The sequence below is a fragment of the Macrobrachium rosenbergii genome, chromosome 54 (genome assembly GCF_040412425.1).
Source record: "Macrobrachium rosenbergii isolate ZJJX-2024 chromosome 54, ASM4041242v1, whole genome shotgun sequence".
Lineage (NCBI taxonomy): Eukaryota > Metazoa > Arthropoda > Malacostraca > Decapoda > Palaemonidae > Macrobrachium > Macrobrachium rosenbergii.
This window is the reverse complement of record NC_089794.1, coordinates 23335103-23345102: the sequence shown is the minus strand read 5'-3', so window position 1 is coordinate 23345102 and position 10000 is coordinate 23335103. Positions and strand designations below refer to the sequence as shown.

General features: G+C 37.7%; 1 long non-coding RNA gene across 2 annotated transcripts in view; it reads left to right on the top strand.

The window, feature by feature from the left end:
* The window catches only part of LOC136834884 (uncharacterized), a 411316-nt gene that overhangs the window by 312093 nt on the left and 89223 nt on the right, over positions 1 to 10000 (top strand). The gene's annotated exons all lie outside the window — the stretch shown is intronic.

Below are 10000 nucleotides of genomic sequence, written 5' to 3'. Positions count from 1 at the left end.
GAGAGACTGTATTTTTCCAAAATACAAAAAGGTGTTTAAAAAAACAGGGGGAGATTTTGAAAGCTCCCCCCCCCCTCCTTTTTTTAACCCTTTTTGTACTTTGGAAAAATACAGTCTCTCATTTACATTATTGTATCTTTTACAAAAATATATATATATATATATATATATATATATATATATATAATTTTAGGTAGTGCTAATAGTTATATTTCTAAAGGCCTCCGAAATTGCTAATTAGGTTCTTGTTTCTCCAATTTTCACTACATGTACAAACCACTTCAGCAATCTTTTATACTACCCATTTCCCAGTAATGACCTTACTCGAAATTTTCTTTTTATCCTTCAGTTATCATTCCTATGCCTTTACCAGTTCAGTTACCAAAACAGCTTATCCCACTCTGGTGCATATATTTTTTGTAAACATTTTTTTCGCTTCTAAGGAAAAACTTCCTCCGACCCTGATTCCCATTTTCCTTGAATACCTGGTTTACGTTTTCATTGAATACCTGGTTCCCATTTTCCTTGAATACCTGATTCCCATTTTCCTTGAATGCCTGATTCCCGTTTTCCTTGACTGCCTGATTCCCATTTTCCTTGATACCCGTTCACATTTTCCTTGAATACCTGATTCCCATTTTCCTTGAATACCTCATTCCCGTTTTCCTTGAATACCAGATTCCCGTTTTCTCTCCACCGTACCCCATGACGCAGTACACCCCAAGAAAGAAAACGGGATAGCCACCCACCCATAAGCAACCAGAATCTCATCTGGTGCCCCAAGAGCATCTCTCTCCCACCCAGCCCCAGTTTTTATTTCACTTCTTCCCCCATGAAGAGGATAAATATAACCACAGATCCATCAGCGGGAGCCGCTTATTGCATTCAGAAACGCCCGGATGAAACAGCAGCGCGCCGTAGCGGAAGGAACTCATAAATAAACGTTCGGAACGGGCGGCCATGCGTGAGACATTTGCATTTTCATTTCCTGGTCGCCAACGAGACGCCTCTTGTCAGACTTAGGCTTTCGTTGGAGCTCGTTTGGTTTGAGTCGATGTTTTGGGGATATGTGGCGTGACAGTGGCGATGGTCAGTGATGCCGTAATTGAAGTCTGGAAGGTTCGTTACTGCAGGGTCTCTTGAAAAAGCAAATGCAAGAAATATCAAATATTAGTCATATTTTCGTAGATAAACAACTGAAGTCTTTTAAAGATTCGTTCCTTCTGGATAAATTCAAATATAAATACGAGAAACACTGTATTTAAATTATATTTTCACAGATTTGTGCAAAGACAAACTACGCATTTCATTTTATTTGACGAATGAAACAAATCTGGTCATTCAACTATAAGTCATATTTTCGTAACATTTGTATTTCATGGCGAAATATGTATCATTTTTCATTTGACAGATGGAAACAAGTGTGATTCCTCAATTAAGTAAAATATCAAATATCAGTTATACTTTCATAATATTTGTATTTCACGGCAAAATGTGTATTTATCTTTATGCGACAGGTAAAAAAAAAGTCTGATAGTAAAAAGGTTATCTCAAATATCATTCATCAACATTTCAAATAGACTCGCAAAAAGTCACGTGATATTCCAAACAACTCCGTGTGTTTTATTGCCCGTTTCCGAATGTATTTCATACGAAAAATTATGCATGCAATTCGTTTCATTTGAAGTGACTCTTTCACAAACACTCGGTCGTAAAACATCTTATTCCTGTTTGTCGCAAATTGGGATACGCTGCTGCAATCTGTTTTGGAGTTTGGATAACGTATGTATTAATGATTCGTATTTAGACAAGGAAAAGAATGGTCACTTATTTGCGAGCCGCCACCTGCTCCCCGTGCCTCTCTCTCTCTCTCTCTCTCTCTCTCTCTCTCTCTCTCTCTCTCTCTCTCTCTCTCTCTAGGACAACAACCGAGTAATGAATTCATCTCTCTCTCTCTCTCTCTCTCTCTCTCTCTCTCTCTCTCTCTCTCTCTCTCTCTGACAACTCTCTGTGAGTTACAACCGTAGTTAACTCAGTTTTCTCTCTCTCTCTCTCTCTCTCTCTCTCTCTCTCTCTCTCTCTCTCTCTCTCTCTCTCTCTCTCTCTCTCTCTCTCTCAAGCAGAACTTACCTTAACAGACGATGTTGAGAATACGAGTAGTATCTGTTCTGTTTTTATATCGCCTCTCTCTCTCTCTCTCTCTCTCTCTCTCTCTCTCTCTCTCTCTCTCTCTCTCTCTCTCTCTCTCTCTCTCTCTCTCTCTCTCTCTCTCTCTCTCAAAAACGCATTCACCTGTGAAGACAGACCAACTCCAAAAGCCTCCTTGCTTCCCCTCGAAACTCAATCAAGAAATGCACCCTGGAGATGAAGGAGTGCAAGAAAGCAAGAATGCTTGTGCCTTTGGGGAGCAGATCCATTGTTCTCGAAAAAATAATGGATTCGTGGAAGGCCCAGAGGATCTGAGAAAATAAAAATATTAAAAAATAAATAAAAAAACATGAGAGAGAGAGAGAGAGAGAGAGAGAGAGAGAGAGAGAGAGAGAGAGAGAGAGAGAGAGAGAGAGAGAGAGAGAGAGAGTGAAAATACAATTCTCAACACTGGCTGCTTTAGGTAAATTCTATATTAAGAATGTAATATAGAATTTACGATGATATCACAACAACAAATACAGTATTGAGAATTCTATTTGAGAGAAAGAGAGAGAGAGAGAGAGAGAGAGAGAGAGAGAGAGAGAGAGAGCACTGAGATAACTACTCCAGCTGTTGTCCTAGAGAGAGAGAAAGAGAGAGAGAGAGAGAGAGAGAGAGAGAGAGAGAGAGAGAGAGAGAGAGAGAGAGAGAGAGTGAGACGGGGAGAGAGAGAAAGAATTTAGATCCCATTACGTCTGAAACGAATGAAAAAAATGTCCTTGCTGACGGGTCCAGAAATTCTTTGTTTCACTTTTCATTTGTTGGTCTTTGCAAAACGCCAGGGGACCTTTTGTCTCTGCCTTTCCTTGTTCATTCATTCATTTTCCTACCCAGCAGTCACTGCTGCAGGTTTGACGAGTTCAGGGAAATGGGTTAGCTGGTTAGCTTTAGATGAAACCAGATTAAGCCAGCCTTGTGTTGGGTGGCTTTTCTAGATACAGAAAGGGCTAACACCCCAATCCACGCTTTTTGGATCCGAATGCTTCAGGTACAAGTGTTGCCACATGAATATGGGTTTATTTTTTTTATAATAATAATAATAATAATAATAATAATAATAATAATAATAATAATAATAATAATATGAGAACTATACATGTCTGGAGTTATTAATCGACAGATCTGAACAACTCTACGGGCAATGGAACCCAGATTTCAGTTACCGGCCGCGCATTGTATAAGTCAGAAATGTATATTAAATTATATATATCCTGATTTACGTCTATTTCTCTCTCCAGAAATGACAAGTATCGGAGAGTTACTAGCGCAACGCAGTAACCAAGAAAAGGCAGTTATTATAAAAATAGAGGAAACTCTATATAAGCTGAATGCAGCTGACGCAGCAATCACTTTCAATAAAACCTGTTTGAAAGAGGGTCTGCTACTCACATACACTAATTTCCGCCTGCACGACCCTTCAGCCCGCAATGAGGGCGACGCCAGGAGCTTCAGATTATCCCTTCTGAACACCAAGATAGGCGAGCGCCGCGCGCTTAGCCAATAATAATAATAATAATAATAATTCTTTGGAAGTTTGAATTTCAAGTCAGAGCCCCTGTGGTGAGCTTGTTCCAAACGAATAGGGGTTCATCCCCTGAATAATAATAATAATAATAATAATAATAATAATAATAATAATAATAATAATAATAATAATAATAATGATTATTTGGAAGTTTGAATTTTAAGTCAGTAGCCCCTATTGTGGGCTTGTTCCATATGAATACGTAGGGTTCATCTCCTGAATAATAATAATAATAATAATAATAATAATAATAATAATAATAATAATAATAATAATAATAATAATCAGGAGCAGATCGGACGATCGTGTTCTTGTTGATCCGATACTCAAGAGACAATACTTTTCCTTTAAAAAGTCCAACACCGAAAGTCCTTTATTCACCTCCCAAAGGGAATTCTCTCCGTCCACCTTTTCCCAAACCTGCAATTACGTCCTAACGAGCTGACCCTGGAAATATGCAGGTAAAACACACAGAGGAATTACTCGGTAAACACCAATTAGACTGCCCAGTAGCCATACGAGAGATGCGTTCTCCTACATTATCCGGGTCTGTGATTGTTCTGTCAACTGCACGAGAGGGAAAAGCCTTTTATTTGGGAGGAGGAATGGGTAACTGTCTCTCTCTCTCTCTCTCTCTCTCTCTCTCTCTCTCTCTCTCTCTCTCTCTCTTCTTCTTCTTCTTCTTCTTCTTCTTCTTCTTCTTCTTCTTCTTCTTCTAGTGTAATCTCGCACCTGAGTGTTCTCTCTCTCTCTCTCTCTCTCTCTCTCTCTCTCTCTCTCTCTCTCTCTCTCTCTCTCTCTCTCTCCTTCTTATTCTTCTTCTTCCGATATGGTTCAGCTTCTGAATAATAATAATAATAATGCAAATCTTCTTCACAATCCCGTGAATATGTTTATAAAATACAAAATCCACATTTATGTAAAGTACTGTATTTACAAATAATAAAATGAATTCCAGGAGCTTTCAAGAGCCTGCTCAGCTCCCTTCTTCAGCTAGAAATGATAATAATAATAATAATAATAATAATAATAATAATAATAATAATAATAATAATAATAATAATAATAATAATAATGTGACATTACCAGTATTAGCTAATATGTCTCCTTTTACTTTTTCTATGGTGATATCCATATTATGATAATATATTCCAATACCTTTTTCCTTCATTATCTGCAGTTTCCTCATTCCCAATTTCCTTAATCTTTAAAAATATCGAAAATGAACGAAAATTAATTCTATAATATCCCCTGCCATTTGTACTTCCGGTTCAAAAAAGCGAGGAAATGAGGCTTTCTTTCAAACTTTCTCTAAAACTTTCTCTAAAATTCGCGAAGAGAGAGAAATATGATATGATATTAAACGAAGGAATAAAGTAGGTTTTTGAAAACTTTCTAGTCCGAGATTCTCTGAGAAGATAATTCTCGCGAAATGAGATTCTGGGATGACTTTATTCTTGACAGTTTTTCTTTTAAGAGTAAATCTGATAAGCATTGATGAATTTTTTCTATATATTCTTTGCTTACTGATAAATATTGATGAGTTTTTTTATTATTCTGCGGTATGAACTGATTTTTTTTTTTTTTCATAATTTTTCTTTATCATTACATATTTTTTTTCATAATTTTTTCCTTGTCATTATGAAAAAGCTGAAATCTTATAAGTGTTGATGATTTTTTTCTAGGTATTTATTCTTTGCTTACTGATAAATTTTGAAGGGTCGTGCTTTTTTTTATAATTCTTTAATTTTTTTCATAATTTTTCTTTATTATTATATATTTTCTCATAATTTTTTCCCATTATTATAAAGATGTTTTTAATCATTTTCATTAACTAATCATTTTTGCAGAATTTTTCTCTATTATTGTAATTTTTTTATAACTTCCTTATTAACTATATATATTTTTATGTGTTCCTTATTAACTATAAATGTTTTATATAATTCTTCCTTTTATTATCATTTTTTTCATAAGTCTTCCTCATTACCTATAATTGTCTATATAATTTCTCCTTGTTAATTATAATATTTTTTCATAATTCTTATTGTTAAAATTTTTTAAATTCTTATTATTATAATTTTCTTCATATTTCTTCCTTATTAACTATAATTTTTTCTTTCTAGCTTTTAATTTTTGTCCTAATTCTTCCTTATTAACTATATTTTTTTTCATAAATTACCTTATTAACTATAGGGTCTACAGATGTATTCATAGCTTTATAGAACTTTCCCAAATTTCCAAACAGTTTTCAATATTTTTGTTTCAATCTTGAGCCAAATGTAAACAAATGACGTCATCAAATCCCACCTCCCTCACCCAGACGCTGCAATGGAAAATCACCCCAACAGCCTCTCAGCCGAAGGCACAAATTTGCTCGACGGATTCCTCTCGTCCCGTCAAGGGCGCCGGGAACCACAAAGGCCCGGTAATTAGGGGAAAGTCTCCCTCCCTCCCTCCCTTCCTCCCTCCCTTGCTCCTCGAGAGTATAATTAAAACTTCTCGCAGTTTGTGTTGTGGTTTTCGTGACCGATTTTTCGTGGGGATGTTCCCCCAATTAGTGGACACGGATGGGGCAACACGAATTTTAAAAGGTTATTTTTCTCATCTCGGGTTTTCTTTCTTGTTGGAGAGAATGTAATCGAAATTCTGGTTCTGAACGAAGTTCCTGAGTGCTTCTAGTATGTGTGCAGACATTTATGACTGATTAATGTGTCTGTGTACTAATATTATTGCTAGTGTTTATGTGCCATAAGAACTCGTATGTGTGCAGATCATTGCGGCTGATTAATGTGTCTGTGTGCTAATATTATTGCTAGTGTTTATGTGTCATAACTATTCACGTGTATGCAGGTAATTGCAACCGATTAATGTGTCTGTGTATAAATATATCATTAGTATTTATGTGCTTTTTAAAGACTTTTTTTAAACGTTTAGTAGCCAAGATTAAAACTTAAATTATTAATTAATCTCTTTAGATGGTCGATAATGGACGAAAGGAATAATACCATCAATAATCATAATAAAATACAAAAGTAAAATTTAAAAATAACAGTTCATTGGAAATTCAGAATCCTAAGTATTAACAAAAAATAATTAGCAGATGACTTTCGTATCTAAAGGTTTCAGTTAATCTCATAGACTTTATCCAAAATTAAAACAAGTAAAAAATGCGCCGGAATTTCTTCAGCGCAATCGAGTTTTCTGTACAGCTTATAATCAAGGCCACCGAAAACATATATCTTTCGCTGGTCTCGGTATAATGCTGTATGTGGCGCGGCCCGTGAAACTTCAACCACGGCCCGGTGGTTGCCTATTTCTATATCGTTGCCAGAAGCACGATCATGGCTAACTTTAACATTAAATAAAATCAAAACTACTGAGGCTAGAGGGCTGCAATTTGGCGTGTTTGATGATTGGAAGGTGGATGATCAACATACCAATTTGCAGCTCTCTAGCCTCAATAGTTTTTAAGATCTGAGGGCGGACAGAAACAGTGCGGACGGCCAGATAAAGCCGGCGCAATAGTTTTCTTTTACAGAAAACTAAAGAGATGAAAATTAAAACTTAAAACACGCTGACGCATACAGAGTGCGGTCCTAAAAATTCGGTAATTAGCAGTAATGCCTTCCCAAGGCGCGCTTCCTCAGGCTTAATTGCACATACTTCCTGATTAGATAATGTCTCTTCGGGCTTTCCTCTTAATAGCCTAGACGTTTCGGGCTTTCAGAAATGCAGAAAACACTATTACAGAAATTAAATCTCCTTCGTTTATGGTGTCGCTTACTTGCCTTCCTGAAATATGGTGGAGTACTTGTACAGAAGATAGATGTGTTTCTTGTGTACCTTTCTTTATTTGCTGTGGTAATAATAATAATAATAATAATAATAATAATAATAATAATAATAATAATAATAATAATAATAAATATGTTGGAGCGTTTGTGTAGAAAATATGTGTGTGTTGTTTACCTTTCTTTATTTGTGATGATGATGATGATAATAATAATAATAATAATAATAATTAAACCCTGAATAGCATAGTAATGACACTATCTTTATGCCTTCTGCTCTAGTTTTACAGTGTATCATATCTCTCTCTCTCTCTCTCTCTCTCTCTCTCTCTCTCTCTCTTATCCTTTCCCGTTACTCTCTCTCTCTCTCTCTCTCTCTCTCTCTTTCCTTCTCTCTCTCTCTCTCTCTCTCTCTCTCTCTCTCTCTCTCTCTCTCTCTCTCTTATCCTTTCCCGTTGCTCTCTCTCTCTCTCTCTCTCTCCCTTGCAAAACGTAGCAATGCCAACACATCCGCACAACTAATGAAGAAGAAGAACGAGATCCCGCAGTCTCATAATCTTTATAGTGGAGAGAACCAAAAGCTTCCAATTAACTTCGATACAGTTAAGTCTCCATTAATCGAGGCAATAGGGAGGCCTTATGCATACACAGATTTATGACGCGTCCTGGACATCCCCTGGAAAATGGACGGCCTTATTCTGTTTCCTGGAATCCTGGATAAGGGAGAGAGAGAGACGGGGGCATGGGGGGCCTGATTTGGTATGGATTGGGCAGGTGATGTATCAATGGCGGATAGACGGAATGAAATGAATTAGTAATGTGCGTTCTGTAATATGTCTCTCTCTCTCTCTCTCTCTCTCTCTCTCTCTCTCTCTCTCTCTCTCTCTCTCTCTCTCTCTCTAATATTACCCTTCTTTTTCTTCTTCTTCTTCTTCTTTTCTCTCTCTCTCTCTCTCTCTAATACTACCCTTCTTTTTCTTCTTCTTCTTCTCTCTCTCTCTCTCTCTCTCTCTCTCTCTCTCTCTCTCTCTCTCTCTCTCTCTCTCCCCTTCCCCTTCCTTCCTTCCTCCTTTCTCTCTCTCTCTCTCTCTCTCTCTCTCTCTCTCTCTCTCTCTCTCTCTCTCTCTCTCATATTACCCTTCTTTTTCTTCGTCCTCTTCTCTCTCTCTCTCTCTCTCTCTCTCTCTCTCTCTCTCTCTCTCTCTCTCTCTCTCTCTCTCTCTCTCTCTCTGCCTATTCTCTCAGCGTCAGTTACTGATAAACACATAGACTGTTGCAGCACAAAGGCACAATCGTATCTGACCCAATGGAGACTCTTGCAAACTTCGTCAGCACAAAGAAAAAAAAAACTCCTTAGGAAATAAAGCAGGTAAACTAAACCGAAGGAATTTCAGGAATCACTTCCTGGTCCTCCCAACAAAGCGACGGAGCTTAAAAATATCCTATGAGTCTTTTGAAACGAACGCTCCCCCTCTCACTACCCCTACACCCCCTGCAACTCAAAGTGTTTACAAAAGAAACTACGAGTCAAATGAAATCCTTTCCCTTGACGAGATTCTTCTTCTTCTAATTCTTCTTCTTCTTCTTCTTCTTTCCGCGAAATTTTAGAGCTTTGGATGTTTGCACATGGCGCTCCTCGCAAAGCCCTTCTTTTTCTCGCTTTGTTTACCTCCGTTCGTGTATTGACTTTCCCCTTTCACTCTTCTTCGTCTTCTTCTTCTTCGTCTTCTTCTTCTTCTTCTTCTTCTTCTTCTTCTTCTTCTTCTTCCCGTTTGGCGAAAAACAGCAACAGCAGCGGCGTCGCCTTTCTGACGAACCAGAGGACGGACGCGAATTCCTCTCTTCTTGCATGCTCTCTGAGAGAGAGAGAGAGAGAGAGAGAGAGAGAGAGAGAGAGAGAGAGAAGCGTTCCATCAGACTGACTCTTCGGGAGAATTTGGATCAACAGTTGCTTTGTCCTGAAAATTGCCGAATTTTCTACTTCAGTTTCCTTCGAGTTTTGGTGCACTGCACAAGAAGAAGATCTGGCGCAAATCGGTCTCGTGAGTCGCTTTTTTAGTCTTTTGTAAAAGTAAACTATTGACCCGCTTTGTCTGTCGGTCGAACTTTATTCTGTCCGCAATTTTCCTATCCGCCCTCATTTCTTAAAAACTACTGAAGCTAGAGGGCTGCAAATTGGTATGTTGATCATCCACCCTCCAGTCATCAAACATACCAAATCGCAGCCCTCTAGCCTCAGTAGTTTTTATTTTATTTAAGGTTAAAGTTAGCCATAATCGTGCTGCTGGCAACGATATAGATTAGCCCACCAACCGGCCGTGGTTAAAGTTTCATGGGCCGCGGCTCATACAGCGTTATACCGAGACCGCCGAAAGATAGATCTGTTTATTCTGATTATTCGCTGTAGCGGCTGTACAGAAAACTCGATTGCGCCGAAGAAACTTCTGCGCATTTTTTTACTCTTTTATGAAGAATTGTAAGCAGAACTAGTTGT